Consider the following 20,828-nt stretch of genomic DNA (forward strand, 5'->3'; position numbering starts at 1 on the left):
CAGGATGCCACGTGTAGAAACACAAAACAAAACCTTGAAGTATTGCTTTTTAGTAAAATACAGATAGTGCCAAACTGAAGAATTTACATCAAGGTTGTTAACTCTTTCCACCAAAGAAAGGTACGTGCCAGGGCCATAAAGTTAATAGGAGAGGTTGGCCGGGAAGATGGCAGAGTAGGAGGACCCTAAACTCGGCTCCTCCCACAGATACAACTAGGTAACACCCACAGCAGCGGAAATAACCCAGGAAACAGCCCAAGGGCTGCCAGAACGCACTCCACAGTGAAGGGCAGGAAGAGTCCACACCAAAGGAGGTATAAAGGGTGAGGACACAGTCTGGGAGCAAAAGGACCGCAGTCTGCCGCAGCAGAGAAGAAGCCAACGGCAGAGAAGAGCAGCAGACAGATCTTCATACTAACTGGGAGGATGAATCTCCATATTTGCCTTTGAAATTTCATGAGTTCTTAAAACCAGCAGGACTTAAAACCTAGAGTTTTAAAAACCAGCATGCTCAGCTCTGGGTGAGCCCAGAAGGTGTTAGGAAACAGAGTCCCTCATCTTAAAGAGACAGCATGAAAAACAGCCTATGCAGATGCAGTGTAGAACCAGCAGTTCGAAAAATGCCACAGGCAGACAAGAAGGACAGAGATTTGCTCATCTCAGAGCACGGGCCTGGAAAGACAGGTATCATGGGAGACCCCTCCAGGAAAAATGAAGCTGGCAGGTGACATTTTCCTCCCCTGCTCCCCAGCATAAATAACAGCCACCTGCGGAAACCGACACTGTGTGGGTGGCCACATGCTACTTAACCTGCTTACACCAAACCGAGCCCCGCCACATGTGCTTTGGCAGATCAGCCCTTCCCAGGCATGCTCCCCTGAGTTGTGGTGCTGTGGGGTCCCTCCCCGAGAAGACCACCCTGCCAATACCACATCTCCTGACCCACTTGTTTTGCAGGACTGCAGTTCCAGCAGTGGAAGGTATTGTTTCACAGGCAGACCACTGCACACCTTGCTACTCACAACAGGTAAAGACAGCATCAGCAAACAACTGGACTGAAGGGAGAAGATGCCAGAACTCAACAGCAGAGCACCTGCAACACACCCTGGGGAACAGGGACACTGCACTACAGGGCACTATAATACTTCTTCTTCAAAGACTACTACTGTTATGAGTAAGGTAAGTAGCTGACTTCTCTAACACAGAGAAACAGACACAGAAAGTCAAACAAAATGAGAAGACAGAGAAACATCTCCCAAATGAAAGAACAGGACCAAACCACAGCTAGAGACCAAAGCAAAATGGATATAAATAAGATGCCTGAAAGAAAAGTTAAAGTAATGATCACAAAGATACTCATTGGACTGGAGAAAAGAGTGGAGGACATCTGTGAGACCCTTAACAGAGAGATAAAAAAAGAACCAGAGGTCAAGAACACAATAAGTGAAATAAAAAATACACTTCATATAATAAATAGCAGGCTTGATGAAGCCAAGGAATGAATTAATACCTGGAAGACAGAGTAATACAAAGTAACCAAGTTGAGCAAAGGAAAGAAAAGAATATAAATTGAGAATAGTATTAGGGAACTCAGCAACTCTAACAAGCCTATCAAGCACAGTAACATCCACATTACAGGGACCTCAGAAGAAGAGAGAGGCAGAAAATTTATTTGAAGAAATAATAACTGAAAACTTCCCTAATGTGGGGAAGGTAACAGATATCCAGATCCAGGAGGCAGAGAGATCCTCCAGAAAATTCAACCCAAGGAGGTCCACACCAAGACACATAGCAATTAAAATGGCAAAAAGTAGGGATAAAGGAAAAACATTTAAAGCAAGAGAAAAGAAGACAGTTACATACAAGGAAAATCCCTTAAGGCTACAAGTGAATTTTTCAGCAGCAACTTCGCAGGCCAGAAGGGAGTGGCATGATACATTCAAAGAGGTCAAAGGGAAAACTCCGTAGCCAAGAATGCTCTATCCAGTAAGGATATAATTCAGAATAGAAAGAGAGATAAAGACTTCCTACAAAAAACAGACCACTAAACCAGCCCTATAAGAAATTTTAAAGAGGACTCTTTGAGTGAAAAAGAAAGACCATAAGTGAGAGTATGAAAAGTAAAAAGCACAAAAGCAGTAAAAATAAATATTTCTGTAAAAATCATTGAAGAGATTCAAGAAATAAAAGGATGTGAAATATGACACTATACACCTAAAAGGTGGGAGGAAGAGGAGTAAAGAATGAGTTTAAACTTAAACAACCATCAACTTAATATAGATTGCTATATGCAGAAGATGTTATATACAAACCTAATGGTAACCACAAATCAAAACCCAGTAATAAATATACAAAGATTAAAGAGAACGGGATCCAAACATATCACTAAAGAAAGCCAATGAACCTTGTCCCTATAAATAGCAAGAGAAGAATCAGAAAATCTATAGAAACAACCACAAAACAAGTAACAAAATGGCATAAAGACATATCTATTAATAATTACTTTGAATGTAAATGAACTAAATACTCCAATCAAAAGACACAGTGTGACAGAGTGGATATACAAATAAGACCCATGTATATGCTACTTACAAGAGACTCACTTCAGACCAAAAGACACCTGCAGATTGAAAGTGAGGGGACAGAAAAACATTTATCATGCAAATGGATGCCAAAAAAAGCCAGAGTAGCAATATTTATATTGGACAAAATAGACTTAAAACAAAGACCACAAGAGACAAACAAAGACACTATGTAATAATGAAGGGGTCAATCCAACAAGAAGATACAACAACTCTAAATATTTATGCCCCAACATGGGAGTACCCAAATACATAAAACAGTTAACAACAAATATAAAGGAACTAAACAAGACTAATACAATAATGGCGATAGGGGCGCCTGGGTGGCTCAGTTGGTTAAGCGACTGCCTTCGGCTCAGGTCATGATCCTGGAGTCCCGGGATCGAGTCCCGCATCGGGCTTCCTGCTCGGCAGGGAGTCTGCTTCTCCCTCTGACCCTCCTCCCTCTCATGCTGTCTCTCATTCTCTCTCTCTCAAATAAATAAATAAAATCTTAAAAAAAAAAAACAATAATGGCGATAGTAGGGGGCTTTAACGCCCTACTTGCATCAATGGACAGATCATCCAAACAGAAAATCAACAAGGAAACAGTGGCTTTGAATGACACACTGGACCAGGTGGATTTAAGACATATTCAGAACATTCCATACTAAAAGAGCAGAATACACATTAAAGTGCACACTGGACATTTTCCAGAATAGATCACATATGAGGCTACAAAAAAACTCTGAACAAATTCAAAAAAATCAAAATCATACCATGCATCTTTTCTGACCACAATGCTATAAAACTAGAAATTACAAGAAAAAATCTGGAAAGAGCACAAATACATGGACATTAAATAAACATGCTATTAAACAATGAATGGGTCAAACCAAGAAATCAAAAATTACATGGAAACCAAAGAAAAGGAAAACACAATGGTCTAAAATCTTTGGGATTTTAGACGCCATTTAGGTGCCTGGGTGGCTCAGTTGGTTGAGCGTAGGACTCCTGACTTCAGTTCAGGTCATGGTCTCAGGGTCACTGGATCAAGCCCTGAGTCAGGCTTCATGCTCGCCAGAGAGTCTGAGATTCTCTCTCTTCCTCTCTCTCTCCCCCACTTCACCCCTGCTCACACACACTCTCTCTCTAAATAAAGAAATTAAATCTTTCAAAAAAAAATAAAATAAAATCTTTGGGATGCAGCAGAAGTATTTCTAAGAGAAAAGTTTATAGCAATACTGGCCTACCTCAAGAAGCAAGAAAAATCTCAAGTAAATGACCTAACCTTACACCTAAAGGAGGTAGAAAAAGAACAAACCCAAACCCAGGAAAAGGAAGGAAATAAAAATTAGACCAGAAATAAATGATATAGAAACTAGAAAAAAAAAAAAAAACAACAGAACAGATCCATGAATCTAGGAGCCAGTTCTATGACAATATCAACAAAACTGATAAATCCCTCAAGGCTCATTACAGGGAAAAAAAAAAGAGAGAGAGGACCCAAATAAACAAAATTACTAATGAAAGAGGAGAAATAACAACCAACACCACAGAAGTACAATCAATTTTAACAATATTATGAAAACTTCTATGCCAAAAAATTGGACAGCTTAGAAAAAAATAGATAAATTCCTGGAAATATATAACCTGCTAAAACTAAAGCAGGAAGAAACAGAAAATCTGAACAGCCAGCAATGAAATTGAATCAAAAAGTAGTAGCTAAAAAACCAAAGTCCAGGGCGCCTGGGTGGCTCAGTTGGTCAAGCCACTGCCTTCGGCTCAGGTCATGATCCTGGAGTCCCGGGATCGAGTCCCGCATTGGGCTCCCTGCTCGGCAGGGAGTCTGCTTCTCCCTCTGACCCTCCCCCCTCTCATGTGCTTTCTCTCTCTCATTCTCTCTCTCTCAAATAAATAAATAAAATCTTTTAAAAAATAAATAAATAAATAAAATAAAAATAAAAAACCAAAGTCCAGAATAAACCATCCTTTTGCACCAAAGATGTCTCAAGAATTCTTGGTTGTTGGCTCCGGACCTCACCCCACCAAATTTCACCTATATTCCAAAACCCTATCAAGAAGAGAAGCCCCTGGACTTAACACCACCCACTCCAGATTTCCCCACCAGTATCTCTCCACTTAGTGCGAGACTCCGTCCCTACGATGACTTCACATCAACAGATGATTCTTACCACCCACAGAGATACTTCCTGACTTCCTGTCAGCCTTAGATTCAGCTGCCTCCCCTAGCTAGGGACATCTCTACATCCCTATTCAGCGGAAGGATGTTACAGAAAATGAGAACTTCTGCCTCCAACAACCTTAGATTTAAGGATCAAAATTGCTCAGGGAGGAAATGATGAGGGAGCAGAAGGAGCTAGGTGAAGACAAAGCATAATATGCACAACCTCTCCCACCCCACCCCACCCCACTCCCCTCTGTGGGTGGGAGGTGTGTGACATTCTTCCAGGAATCTCCCAACTGTTTTAATGTTAATACCTTGCTGGGGGAGAAACAAGCTTGACAATGGCTCTGGTATCTTGTATGTCAGTTCTCTTTAGCATATGAAAGTTCTTTTGAAACCTCCCTTTTCCTTACTTGCCCCAACACGGGGACAGGACCCATGCTTTAATAAACCACCATTTTGCACCAAAAAAAAAAAAAAGTCCAGACCAGACAACCTCACAAGCAAATTCTAACAAACACTTAAGGAAGAGTTAATACCCATTCTTCTCAAACTTTCCCAAAAAATGCAAGAGGAAGGAAGACTTCCAAATTCATTCTATGAGGCCAATATCCCCAATACCAAAACCAAATAAAGATACCATTAAAAAAGAGAACTACAGGCCAATATCTCTGATGAATATAGATGGAAAATCCTTAACAAAATATTAACAAACCAAATCCAACAATGTATTTAAAAAATCATACACCAAGATCAAGTGGGATTTACTGCCAGGATGCATGGGTGGTTCAATATTTGCAAATCAATCAACATGATACATCACATCAATAAGAAAAGGATTAAAACCAAATGATCATTTCAACAGATGCAGAAAAAGCATTTCACAAAGTACAATACCCATTTATGGATAAAAACCCTCAACAAGGTAGGTCTAGAGAGAACATACCTCAACATAATAAAGGCCTTATACTAAAAACCCAGAGCTAACATCATACTTAGTAAGGATAAACAGAGAGCTTTTCCTCAAAGGTCAGGCACAAGACTCGGATGTCCACTCTCACCACTTTTATTCAACATAGTATGGGAAGTCCTAGCCACAGCAATCCTACAACAAAAGGAAAAAAAGGGGGTGCCTGGGTGGCTTAGTTGTTAAATGTCTGCCTTAGGCTCAGATCATAATCCTGGAGTCCCAGGATGGAGCCTCGCATCAGGCTCCCTGCTCAGCACGGAGTCTGCTTCTCCCTCTGCCCCTCACCCTGCTCAGGCGTGCTGCTCTCTCTCTCTCACTCACTCTCTCTCAAATAAAAAAAATCTTAAAAAAAAAAAAAAAAGGTTGGGGCACCTGGGTGGCTCAGTCAGTTGAGCATGTGACTCTTGATTTCAGCTCAGGTCATGATCTGAGGGTTGTGAGATGGGTCCACATCTGGCTCTACACTCAGTGTAGAGTCTGCTTGAGATTGTCTCTCCCCCTCTGCCTCTGTTCCTCCCCCCAGTCATGTGCATGTGTGCACATGCTCTCTCTCTCCCTCTCTCTCTCAAAATAAATAAATAAGTAAAATCTTTAGGGGAAAAAAGGGAAATAAAAGGTATCCAGATGGTAAGGAAGAAGTAAAACTTTTGCTATTTGCAAATAACATGATACCCTATATAGAAAATCCTAAAGACTCCGCCAAAAAACTACCAGAACTGATAAATGAATTCAGTAAAGTTGCAGGATACAAGTATCAATGTACAGAAATCTGTTGCATTACTTTTTTTTTTTTGTAAGGGGGGGGAGGAAGGGGCAGAGGGAGAGAGAGAGAGAGCTCCAGGGGACTATCTCACAACCCTGAGATCATGACCCGACCCGAAATCAAGAGTCAGATGCTCAAGCAACTGAGCTACCCAGTGCCTCTGTTGCATTTCTATACACTAATAATGAAGCAGCAGAAAGAGATATTAAGAAAACAATCCCATTTATAATGCACCAAAAATAATAAGATACCTAGGAATAAACCTAACTAAAAAGGTGAAAGACTTATACTCCGAAAACTATAAAACACTGATGAAAGTAAGTGAAGACAACACAAACAAATGGAAAGATATGCCATGCTCATGGATTAGGAGAACAATTATTGTTAAAATGTCTATACTATCCAAAGCAATCCACACATTTAATGCAATCCCTATCAAAATACCAATAGCATTTTTCACAAAACTAGAACAAACAATCCTAAAATTTGTATGGAACCACAATGACCTCAAATGGCCAAAGCAATCTTAAAAAAGAAAAAACTGGAGTTACCACAATCCCAGATTTCAAGTTATATTACAAAGCAGTAGTAGTTAAAACAGGATGGTACTGACATAAAAACAGATACATCAGAGATCAATAGAATAAAAAATTATGTGGTCAATTAATCTCTCACAAAGGGGGAATGAATATACAATGGGAAAAATACAGTGTCTCCAACAAATGGTGTTGGGAAAGCTGGACAGCCAAATGCAAAAGAATGAAACTGGACCACTTTCTTTCACCATACACAAAACTAAACTCAAAATGGATTAAAGACCTAAATGTGAGACCTGAAACAATAAAAATCCCAGGAAAGAGCAGAGGTAGTAATCACTCTAGTATCGGTTAGCAATATTCTTGTAGATATGTTTCCTGAGACAAGGGAAATAAGAGCAAAAACAAAACATTTGCATCAAAATAAAAAGCTTCTGTACAGCAAAGGAAACAACAAAATTAAAAGGTAACCTACACAATGAGAGAAGATATTTGCAAATGACACATCCAATCAAGAGTCAGTATCTAAAATACATAAAGAACTTATATAACTCAACACCAAAAAAAACAAGTAATCTGATTGAAATGGACAGAAGACATTAACAGACATTTCTCCAAATAAGACATCCAGATGGACAATAGACACATGAAAAGGTGTTCAAAATCATTCATCAGGGAAATGCAAATCAAAACTACAATGAGATACCACCTCACACAGCTCAGAATGGCTAAAATCAAAAGCATAAGAAACAAGTCTTGGGGAGGATGCAAAGAAAAAAGAACCCTCTTGCACTGTTGGTGGGAATGCAAATTCGTGCAGCCATTGTGGAAAATTGTATGGAGGTTCCTCAAAAAATTAAAAATAGAACTACTCTACAATCCATGAATCACACTACTGGGTATTTACCAAAACATACCTAAACACTAATTCAAAGGGATACCATGTACCTCTATGTTTATAGCAGCATTCTTTACAATAGCCAATTATGGAAGCAGCTCAACTGTCCATTGATAGATGAATGGATAAAGATGTGTATACACACACACTGTAATACTATTCCGCCATAAAAAAGAATTAAATCTTGCCATTTGCAACAACATAGAGCAAGAGAATGTAATGCTGAGTGCAATAAGTCAGAAAAAGACAAATATATTATGATCTCACTTGTATGTGGAATTTAAGAAACAAATGAGCAGATGAAAAAATAGAGAGAAACCAAGAATCAGACTCTTTACTATAGAGAACAAACTGATGGTTACCAGAGGGGAGGTGGGTGGAGGGATGGGTGAAATAGGGGAGGGGGATTAAAGAGTACACTTATCATGATTTTTTAAAAAATTATTATTTTTTTTAATGTTTTATTTATTTATTCATGAGAGTCAGAGAGAGAGAGGCAGAGGCAGAGGGAGAAGCAGGCTCCCCGCCTAGCAGGAAGCCTGATGCGGGACTTGATCCCAGCACCCTGGGATCATGACCTGAGCCAAAGGCAGACGCTTAACCATCTGAGCCACCCAGGCACCCCTAAAAAATTATTTTTAAAAAAGTAAATAGGAGTGCTTTTGACAGAACTCCACTAATACCCTTTGAAAAGACTAAGAGGGGAGGCATTAGGGAGATGGAAAATAAACTGCACAACCTCCACTCTGTCAATGAGGATTAGCAGTATTTGAAAGCAGCTGCAGTATCAAAGAGCAAATAGATATCTACAAGTCCATCAAAGAGGAACTGGTTAAATTACTATATAAACATACCATGCAGCCATGAAAAGGAATGAGAGTTACAGAAGACTGCCTTTTAAATAATTAATGAAATAAAGTGAACTACAGAATGCATATGACCATTTTTTTGCTTTTATAAACACACGCTTGTACACACCCAGAAAAATATCTGGAAGCTCTCAGCAAACTGGTATCAGAGGGATTTGCACCTTTTGCTTTATACACATCTCTATTATATACCCCCCATACTACTTTTTTTTTTAAGTTAAAAAATATATTTTTATGGGCGCCTGAGTGGCTTAGTCGGTTAAGCGTCTGCCTTTGGCTCAGATCATGATCCCGGAATCCCAGGATTGAGCCCTGCATCAGGCTCCCCGCTCAGCGGAGAGCCTGCTTCTCCTTATGCCCCTCACCCTGCTTGTTGCTCTCTCTCTCTCGCTCTCAAATAAATATCTTTGAAAAAAATTAAAAAATATATATATTTTTAAGTATTCTTTTAAATGGCCATAGGAAAAGGAAAACAGAAAGAAAAAAAGGAAGAGAGAAAGAAAGCACACGAGCAAGTAGCTGCAAAGGGAAGTTCAAAAATCAGAACTGTCAAAGCCAGAAGACCCCACCAATGCACCAGGATTATACCCTGTCACAGCAAGTAGCAGTCCTGAAAAGGAAGCCAGGCACAATGGAAGAAATAACTGGAGAATACAGCTAATTCTAAAATTCGTATGAAAAAGCCAAGGGCTAAGAATAGGTCAAACAATTCTGAGGAAGAATAGAGCAGACCTATGATATCAAAGCTTATCATAAGGATATAGCAATTAAGAGGGTGGTACAGATGGCAAAGATACAGAAATACACCAATAAACAGAAGGGACACAGAAATAGACCCACACAAATGCAGAAACTTGATATCCAACAGAGGAGATACTCACTGTAAGACAGTGGAGAAATAACATATTAGTCAATAAATGATGCTAGGAAAACTGGCTACCCAGATGTAATAGTGAAACTAGATTTCCTACTTCACACCACACAAAAATAAATTCCAGGTGGATGATCTAAGAGTGAAAAAGCAAAACTTACACACTTTTAGGGAAAAAAAAATATATGTGAATATTTTTATGAACTTAAGAGTACATAAGAGCTTCTTGAATGTAAGCTCTAGGAATCTCTATGTATTTTGTCAGTGATGTATCTCCAGTGCCTAAAACAATGCCTGGAACACAGTAAATGCTCATTAAGTACTTGTTAAATTAAGATTAGAAAAACACAAACAATAAAGATAGACAAGTTCAACTACAGGTACCCCCCATTTTCTGAAAGTTCCCTTTACACCACTTCAAAAGACCTAACATTAGTACAGCGACAGCTTTTTTCATAACATCAAAGAAAATCAGATTTCCTTAGGTTAGAGAAAACAGGTACTAATGTAGGTCTTTTGTAAAAGTAAAGTGGTGTAAAATGAAGTTTTGGAAAGCAGGGAATACCCTTCACTTTTTGCTATTTTGGCTTACAAAAAGTTTCATAGGTGTGCTCTACTTTTCAATAAAGGTGGAAACGTGTATATTCAAACTTAATATCAAGTGAAAAGTCAAATCACAGACTAGAGAAAATTGGTTATGATGCATATATAATGCTACCCAGAATACATAAGGAATTGTTACAAATTCATAGAACTATAAACTACTAACAGAAAAATAAGCACAAGATCTGAACAGGCAGCACAAAGAAGAAAACAGGAATGGTCAATAAAAATATTAATTAATGGTTCAAACTCACTAGTAATCAACAAATGAAAAAACAGTGACATATTTCACAACCATGAGATAGAAAAACATGAAGTTTGAAATACCAAAATCTGGAATTCCAGTATATATACAATGACAGCATATATAAAAATTAAAGCACATAACCAAGATAGCATTTCAAAACAACAGGAATAAAGATTACCAAAATGGTGCCAAGACAATTATTTAAATGTTTTGGCGGGGGGGGGGGAATCAGTTTTCTGTATCTCACCGGAATAAATATCAAATGGTTATTTTTTTTGTTAAACTATAAAAACACTAGAACATAGCATAGTTCTATAATACAGATGATATGTTATAGATGATATATAGATGACTTTTTGATCTTGGGTTGGAGCAAAAGTATTCTAAATATTTAAAAGGGATGAGGGGAAAGAAATCATAATGAAAAGGTAATATATCTAATAAATACTTAGAAGTTGGATGATATAAAGCATTTCATAACTAAGATTAAAGGGCAAAATCTAATAAGCAGCACATATAACTGTCAACTGGTTAATATACTTCATCACATACAAATCAATAAAAAAAAACAGATGAACATGTTACTGAGGAAAAATGCAATTTAAAAAGCCCTCAACAAGCAGCTTATAAAATACTTACAGAAAGTAAATAAACATATTAAAAATGTTAATCCCTCATTAGTAATCCAAAAAAATGTAAGCTTCATCTAATTATTTTTAGGTCATTATTACCATAAGATTATCACATTTTGGAAAAGATCTAAAATGGGTATTCTCACACATTGATAATGGGAGTATACACTAGTTCATATAATAATCCTGGAGCTTAATTTAGTATTATGTACATCAGCACAGAAGTATTTATGACTCACAAATAGCTAGTTCTTAAAAAGTTCTTAAAAAATATCATAAGGAAATAATCCAAGATAGGTACAAACATGTGTTTGCCAAGGATGTTCACCATTGCATTATTTACAACAGCAAAGAGTTAGAAATAACCCAAATGTCCAGAATAAGAAAACCCAAATGTCCAAAATAAAAAATAACCCAAATGTCTAAAATAAGAAAATAACCCAAATGTCCAAAATAAGAAAATATCCCTTTATAATATTAGCATTATGAGGCTTATCCATAGGAGACCATTTTATGCACCTATTTAAAAGGTCTGAAAAAATATTTAATGAAACTGGAAAAGTTTGTACCAATAATAAGTGATAAAAGTTATAAAACTATAATATGTCAGTTTTTAATTTTAAAATTTATTAAAGTACATCAAAATATTAATAGTGATTATTTCTGGATAGTGAGATTTAAAAGATTTTTCTTGTTTTTTTTAATCTCCCCGATCTTTTTTTATCAAAAGAGTTATAAATTCTGTTCCGATTGCTTATCCCTCTCACTCCAATATCGCTTATTAAGAAGCAGCAAAACTGAAGCTAATCAATAACTGTTCTCTGACTAGAAAAGAATGGCCCTTAAGTTTCACTTTCTTGGTTTAATATGTAGAGACAACAAAACAATGACCAAAAAAAAAAGACTGGCAAAGTTAGTTTGGCAGCACACTTCAGAAAAAGCACATAAGAAATTATCCAAGTTGAAAACTTACTGTAAATTCTTTACTGCTTTAAAAAACAAATGAAGCATTAAGTACAATCAATTCATAAAATTAAGATGAAGGCTGGATTAGAGCTAGTAATCTGATATATGTGAGGTCATAGTTGCTTGTAGTATAGCAATGATGAGAAAGGTTGGAGAGGCACGAATCTCTGAGAGCAGTTATATTAACCTAATAGCTATTATCCTAATAATTTCTTCAAATCTGTAGATGTTAGGTAGATCACTGTCCAGTTCTGGGACCCCGTATTTTCTTCAGCCACCATTTACTTGATTAGACACTTCAAAACAAGCAAAGCTCTAGCCATAATTTTTAAAGACTTATTCTGATGATGCCTCCTAATTCTATTTCAACTTTTCACCTTTGCACATATAGTAAAAAGAAAACTAATGAAACAATCCACTCAAGACTTCCATTTCTGCAAAAGGCATCCAATTTGGAAAGGAAGAAATGAAATTATCATTTTTTATTGATGTTATGATCTTACATAAAATCCTAAAAAGTCTATCAAAAACTGTTGGAATCAATGATTTCTATAAAGTGACAGGATACAAAAATCAACATACAGAAATCAATTGCATTCCTTTACATTCATGATAAAGGAACGGAAAAAGAAAAGCATCCCACTCACAACAGCATCAAAAACAATAAAAAAACTTGAAATAGGTGATGGGGATTAAAGAGTACACTTATCATGATGAGCACTGAGCAATGTATAGAATTGTTGAATCATTATACTGTACACCTGAAACTAATATATAACACTATATACTAAGTATCCTGGGATTAAAATTGTAAAAACACAGATTTAAAAAAATTGGTATTTTCATTGGGACTTCATCAGGATAAAAAGCTTTTGCACAGCAAAGGAAATAGTCAACAAAACTAAAAGGCAAGCTATAGAATGGAAGGAGTTATTTGCAAATGTCTTATCAATAAAGGGCTAGTATCCAAAATCTATAAAGAACTCAGCAAACTCAACACCCAAAAAAACAAAAAATCCAGTCAAGAAATGGGCAGAGGACATGAACAGATGATTCTCCAAAGAAGACATATAAATGGCCAACAAATGAAAAAATGTTCAACATTTTTCATTTCAAAATATATTTTGACTCAGTAGAATTAAAACCATTTTAACAATCATGGCAATAAATAGTATAGAGATTCTTCTATAACCTAATGGCTCTCTGCACTGAAAATTCTAAAGATGTTTCATTATTTAATAAATAATAATATCTAAGATCCCTTCAAGGAACTAGTCCATGAGTTATCTTTTTTTTTAAAAGGGATTTGCCACTTTTTTTTGTTTGTTTAAGATTTTTTCTTTATTTATTTGACAGAGAGAGAGAGACAGCGAGAGAGGGAACACAAGCAGGGGGAGTGGGAGAAGGTGAAGCAGGCTTCCTGTCGAGCAGGGAGCCTGATGCGGGGCTCCATCCCAGGACCCTGAGATCATGACCCAAGCCGAAGGCAGATGCCCAACAACTGAGCCACCCAGGCGCCCCATGAGTTATCTTTCTGATGCACAAACAAATGTATGTTCTCCTTTCTGGTTTTCTTCCATATTCGAAACACCTATTCAAGAAAATTTCTCCTTGTTTTTTCCTGTTCTTTCTCTTCCATCTGTGAACCAATAAAGTTCTTAAGTTTACTCAGGGTCTAAAGCAAGGGTTCCTAATGTGTTTATAGATACCCTGCATCAGAAACCCCTGATGCTTATTGAATATGCAGACTCTGGGGCACCTGGGTGGCTCAGCTGGTTAAGCATCCGACTCGATTTTGGCTCAGGTCATGATCTCAGGGTCCGGAGATGGAACTCCACATCTGGGCTCTGGGCTCAAAAGGAAGTCCACTTGAGATTTTCTCTCTCCCTCTCCCCCCAACCCCCCCAGCTCACTCGTTCTCACTCTCTCTCTCAAATAATAAATAGATAAATCTTTTTAAAAATGCAGACTCTGGGGAAAAAAAAAAATGCAGACTCTGGTCCCCCTATGGACACAGATTCAAAAACTCAGAGGAATGAAGAGAAAAGATTTGCATTTTTAAACCAACTCCCAAGAGTGAGTTTTAGACACCTTGAAATTGAGAATGCCTCTCTAAGGCAACAAAGTTTAAGAGACTGCCAAAAGAAACCTAAAACTTTTGCAGCTTTCATTGACTTTTTCAGTCTCTGAGCAGACAACTGACTGTAGCCATGCTTAACATAGATTCTCTTGTTATTAAGGGTGGTGAAAATTACACACATTAATGTCAGAATCAGGACAAATAGAAACAATTTTATCAGAATAGATAACCATTTTAAAACAAGGCTTTAAAGATTAGAATACTTGGGGGAAGAGGTGGACAATAGGAGGAAAGAAGGAATATACATGGATGGGAGTTTCCAAGTAGAAAAAGGTAAATGAAGGAAGAGAGGCGTGACCATACATACTCATACATACATTAGTCAAACATTTATTGATCAACTACAACATACAACAGTTATAGACACTTGAGATACATTAATGAACAAAACAGGTAAACATCCTTACTCTCATGGAGTTTACAATGGAAGATAAACAATATACATAATAAACACATTTTAGAGTATCTCAGAAAGCAGTAAATTTTATGGAACAACAATAACAACAACAACAAAGAACAGGGTAAAGGCATCACGAACAAAGGCTGAGTGGATTTAATTTTACAAAGGTGGTCAGGGAAGTCAATATTTGAGTAAACACTTTATGGAAGTGAAGAAGTCAACCTTGCAGATATCTGGGGGAAGGCCATCGTAGGTAGAGGGAACGAACAGCCAGTGGAAAGTGAGGAGAATGCCTGACGTATATGACCAAGACCAGTGTGCTAGATATAGGAATACATGAGGGAAAGAGTATGGGGAGATAAAAAACAGAGCATTGTTAGGAACCAGATTCTTTTAAGGACTCTTGGTTTTACTCTAAAGAAAATTAAAAGCTAGTGAAGAGTTCTTAACAGGAGACTGAAATGGTCAACTTTAAGGGATCACATGATTATGGAGTTGAAAAGGGACTGAAACAGGGCAAACGTGGAAGGTTAGAGAGTAGTTAGGAAACCACGACTGCAGTAATTCAGGCAGGGGATGATCGCAGCACAAGCCAAGCGGTGGTTATGGAGAAAAAGGATCAGATCTGGATGTATTCTTAAGGGAGAGCCAACAGGATTCCCTGAGAGAAAGACATGAAATACAAGGAAATGCAAACAGTGAAATCCCACCAAGGTTTTGGCCTAAGCAACTAGTAGGATAGGGAGGAAAAAGACTGAAAAGGAGCAGGTTTACAATCAAGGGACTCAGTTCAGTTTTCATGACGCTGGATTTGCAATTTTTTTTTTTTTAAAGATTTTATTTATTTATTTGAGACAGAGAGAATGAGATAGAGAGAGCACGAGAGGGAGGAGGGTCAGAGGGAGAAGCAGACTCCCTGCCGAGCAGGGAGCCCGATGCGGGACTCGATCCCGGGACTCCAGGATCATGACCTGAGCCGAAGGCAGTCGCTTAACCGACTGAGCCACCCAGGCGCCCTGGATTTGCAATTTTTAAGACATCCAGGTAGACATACCTAGTAGGCAGTTGAAAATATGAACTTGGTATCCAGAAGAGACGTCTGTGCTGGAGATGTAAATTTGGGAGTCATCCACATGTATTTAAAGCTATAGATACAAGTTAAAGCTATAAAACTGGATGAAGTCATCATCTGAGCAAACACAGATGAAGAAGAGAAGCGAAGCCTAATTCCAGGTGCCCTCCAATACTGCAGGTGAAGATGCAAGGGGAGAAGACAAACCAACAAAGGAGACTGAGAAGGAAAAACTGAACTGCTCCGAAAGCCAAATGAAGAAAATATTCTAAAAATGAGATAGTGAGGGGCACCTGGGTGCCTCAGTCGGTTAAGCGTCTGCCTTCAGCTCAGGTCATGATCCCATGGTTCTGGGATCGAGTTCCGGATCAGGCTCCCCGCTCAGCAGAAAACCTGCGTCTCCCTCTCCTTCTGTCTGCTGCTCTGCCTACTTGTGCTCTCCCTCTCTCTCTGTCAAATAAATAAAATAAAAATCTTGGGAAAAAAAAAAAAGAATGAGACTGTGATCAACTCTCAGTGCTGCTGATTAAGGTTAAGAATGAAAATTTACCGGGCGCCTGGGTGGCTCAGTTGGTTGAGTGACTGCCTTCGGCTCAGGTCATGATCCTGGAGTCCCGGGATCAAGTCCTGCATCGGGCTCCCTGCTCAGCAGGGGGTCTGCTTCTCCCTCTGACCTCCTCCCTCTCATGCTCTCTCTATCTCATTCTCTCTCTCAAATAAATAAATAAAATCTTTAAAAAAAAAAAATGAATGAAAATTTACCACTGAATTTAGCAACGTGGAAGTCATTGGCTACCCTGACAAGCACATTTTGGTAGAGTGTTAGAAGAAAAACACTTACTGAAGTATCTTTCAGGAGAAAGGACTAAGAAACTAAAATAAGTAGACTACCCTTCAGAGGATTTCTGCAGCAATGGAGAGCAGAGAAAGTTTTGCAGGGAAGAGGATGCCATAAATGAACTGGACAGGGAAATAAGATTAAGTTTTATTATAGAATTACAGTAATCAAGACAGTGTGCTATTGTAGTAAGGATAGACACAGGTATCAACAGAATAGAGCATCCAAATATAAACTCCTAAATTAATCATTTGGTTTTCAACTGAGTGCCACGATAATCCAATGGAAAAAACTAGTCTTTTCAACGAATGGTGCTGGAACAGTGGATATCCAATGCAAAAGAATGGGGTTGGACAACTACCTCATACCATTTACAAAAATTAACTCAAAACCAATCATAAACCTAAATGTAAGCACTAAAACTGTACAACTCTTAGAAGAAAACATAGGAGTAAATGTTTAAGACCCTGAGTTAGGTAATGGTTTCTTAGAACACCAATTAACAAGCAACCCAAGAAAAAATAAACAAATGTGACATCAAAATTAAATCTTCTATGCAAAGAACACTGTCAATAAAGTGAAAAGACATCCCACAGAATGAGAGAAAATGTTTGCAAATCACATATTTGATAAGGGACTTGTATCTAGAATATTTAACAAACTCTCACAATTCACTATTAAAAAGAAATAAAAAAGAAATAAAAATAAATAAAAAGACAACTCCATTTAAATATGGGCAAAAGATCTAAACATTTCTCCAAAGAAAATACACAAATGGCCAATAAACACAGGAAAAAAATGGTTAATATTATTAGCCATCAGGGAAACACAAATCAAAACCACAAGGAGAGATTACTTCACATCCACTAGGATGGCTACAAGCACAAAGTCACAACAACCAGTGCTGGCAAGGATGTGGAGAAAGTGGAACACTTACACACTACTGATGAATGTAAAATGGTGCACCCACTTTGGAAACCAGGCTGGTAGCCCCTCAAAATGTTAAACATATGACCCTACAATTCCACTGCTACGTGTATATATATACAAGAGGAACGGAAACATAGGACTACAGAAAAAGTAGTACACAAAAGCTCATGGGAGCCAAAAATTGGAAACAACCTAACTGCCCATCAATTCACGAATGGCTAAATAAAAGGTGATATGAAAATCAAAAAAGGGAAGGGGAATAAAGTCCTGATGCTACATGCCACAACACAGTTGAATATTGAAAATACTATGCTAAGTGAAAGAATCTAGTCACAGAAGACCACATATTGCATAATTCTATTTATATGAAATGTCTAGAAAAAAATCTAGAGAGGCAGAAAGTAAATTAGCAGTTGCCTACTGCTGGAAAGGGAAGAGATACGTGAAGTGACTACTGAAAGATCTGACTTTTGGGGGTGAAACAAAAATGTTTGACAATAGTTGGGCAATCCTAACGACACCAGAATTATATGCTTTAAATGGACATATGAATTTTATCTCACTAAAGCTGTTGAATGAACTTTTGTGATTTTTTTCTAAGATGGGAGAAAACACAACATATTTTTATGAAGATATAATGATCTAATAGAAGGAAAAAACTAATGATGTAGGAGGGGGCAAAGTTCCAAGGTGAGAATGCATGGAATCTACTGCAGCAATAGAGGGGATGACATTAGACAGAAGCACAAATAGGTAGCTCATCTATAAATAACAGGCAAGCAGAGAACATGGGTAAAATGCTGATAGGTAGGTGGATGCGGTGATGGGAGTCTGTGGACATTCTCTACTGACTGCTTCAATTTTCTCAGTGAAATAAGCAAGGTCATCATCTAAAAGTAACCACAGGGGAAGAGATTTTACAGATGAGAGAGGAAGAAGAAAGTGGACAATTATATAACCAGAATATTCAGTGTTCTAGTATTCTACCGAGGTGGTCAGTGACTCCAAGTGAGACCCTCTGACATGCTTTCTCCAGCCATATTTAGCTGCTAGGGTAGGGGCAGAAAGTACATGTAGACAGAACTGTATATAACCAGTACTTGGGTTTTAGCCTAGAAGTTATGTCAAAGTAAGGGAGAGAAGAGAAGGCAAGAGAGTGACTATAATGACTGAATGTGGAATTTAAGCTGAGAGGAGAGAAACTGGAGAAAGGTAAGTAGATAGGCCATTGCATTATTTCACATGAGTATTTGAATTAGGGTGGTTTCGTAGGAATGAAAAAGATAGACAGGTAATATCTCCTGAAGATATAGGTGACAGGATGTGGCAAATAACTAGAGATAGGAAAAGAAGCTATTTGAGCTAAAGAAGACTCAGATATTTCTAGCCAATGACACTTGGCTAGATAGAAGGCAATAGTTATCATTAAATAAGAAGAGAAACAAAGAAGACTGGTTCCATAAGAGACAGATAATCAGCTCCAACAAAGACAAGACAACAAGAAGCAAAGGAGAAAAGATACAAAAAGAAACTCACAGCAAGAGAAAATATAATTATTACAGTGTAGAAAATGCTTTTGCAATATTAAAGATAAGTAAACTACTGTGTACAAATATAATCAGTCAGTCCCTGAGCTAAAAGTTTCATCCATTTTCAAGAGAAACTGGTATTAAAAACTACTTAACATCTTCCTACTTCCATCATTACCCGTTAAAATAAAAATAATAAATAAAATTAAAAAAGATGTCCAAAGATACTAGGTGGTTTGCCTAAAGTCACCAACTTACCAGTGGCAGGGTCTAGTTTAGAATCCAGGTCTTACGACTCTCAGTCTACCTAATGTCCAGAATTATCTTAGAGGCAGTTCTTATATAAACCAATCACTTATTTTTCCTTATGATCAGAAATATGGGCATGCGGGGTGCCTGGCTGGCTTAGTCAGTAGAGCATGCGACTCCTGATGGTCAAGTGGTGAGTTCAAGCCCCACGTTAGTCATAAAGCTTACTTAAAAAAAAAAAAAAAAAAAAAAAAAGATATCCTTTAAAAAATAAAAAATGTGGGCATGCCAATACTTAGAATTTTCTTCTCGAGGTTCTCCCTTCTGCCAGAAGATACAGATCCTGCTGCTGCTTTATGTGACCAAAATTATTTATGGCCACAACTAGCATAACAGAAAGAAAAGCAGGCAACCTATCCCTGAAAAAAATAAAAATGTGACAGTATACTAGGCCCTGAAATTCACTCAGAATTTATATAAGCAGCACCACACTTCCCCCTCCAACACACGTGTCCCTAATTCCTATACTTCAAGACCTACCAGAAGAAATTCTGTTTGAAGCCATAAATGCCATTACCAGTGGCTGAAACTAGTGCCAATCACTCTGTAGTAGACATTTTAAACTATTACCTTGTTTTAAAGGAAAGCATTCCCCCGTAAGTACATACCAGTTCTCAAGGATGTCAATTTTTCTAGTATTTTATTCATTAAATTTTAGAAGGTAGGCCAGGGAACCTACCCACCATGTTCAACATAATTTTCAGTAGGAAAATGCATTCTGAGTTCACACAAAAAATTATTTTGTAACTCAAGACCACCCTCCGTTTTAAAGCACATTTCATTTCAGACTAGCCACATAACCAGTGCTCAACAGCTCTCCATTATACTGACAACACACCGGCCTAGTCTATATTGTAATGTGTCAGGACAATTCCTTTCTCTGAATTTGTAAAGTGAGTATGTAAATTATTAAAATATTAAAGGGATGCCTGGGGTGGCTAAATCGGTTAAGTGTCTGTCTTCAGCTCAGGACATGATCCCACTGAGCAGGGAGCCTGCTTCTCCCTCTCTTTCTGCCTCTCCCCCTCCCCCACAACTCATGTTCTCGGTCAGTCTGCTCTCTCTCTCTCTCAAATAAATAAATGAGAAATCTTTAAAAAAAAAAAAAAGTTTAATTGTTGCCTTCATTAAATACCTTAGTTTCCATTTAAACATAAAACTAAATATAAAAGGAAATTAAGAAACAAAAAACAGGAATATTTTCTAAATCTTATAGTTTTTTGTTTTTTTTTTTAATGTTATGTTAGTCACCATACATCATTAGTTTTTGATGTGGTGATCCACGATCCCTTGTTTTCGTATAACACCCAATGCTCCATGCAGTATGTACCCTCCTTAATACCCATCACCGGGCTAACCAGTCCCCCCTCCCCTCTAACACCCTGTTTGTTTCTCAGAGTCCATAGTCTCTCATGGTTCATCTCTCCCTCCAATTCCCCCCCTCTCATTTTTCCCTTCCTTCTCCTAGTGTCCTCCATGCTATTCCTTATGTTCCACAAATAAGTG

At 37.7% G+C, this 20,828-nt stretch overlaps 1 protein-coding gene across 1 annotated transcript in view; it reads right to left on the reverse strand.

Moving 5' to 3' along the window:
• SCAMP1 (secretory carrier membrane protein 1) overlaps positions 1 to 20,828 on the reverse strand; it is a 114,888-nt gene that overhangs the window by 59,064 nt on the left and 34,996 nt on the right. The gene's annotated exons all lie outside the window — the stretch shown is intronic.

Source organism: Leptonychotes weddellii, chromosome 7, assembly GCF_054177405.1.
Source record: "Leptonychotes weddellii isolate Sample4059 chromosome 7, ASM5417740v2, whole genome shotgun sequence".
In the NCBI taxonomy this organism is placed as follows: domain Eukaryota; kingdom Metazoa; phylum Chordata; class Mammalia; order Carnivora; family Phocidae; genus Leptonychotes; species Leptonychotes weddellii.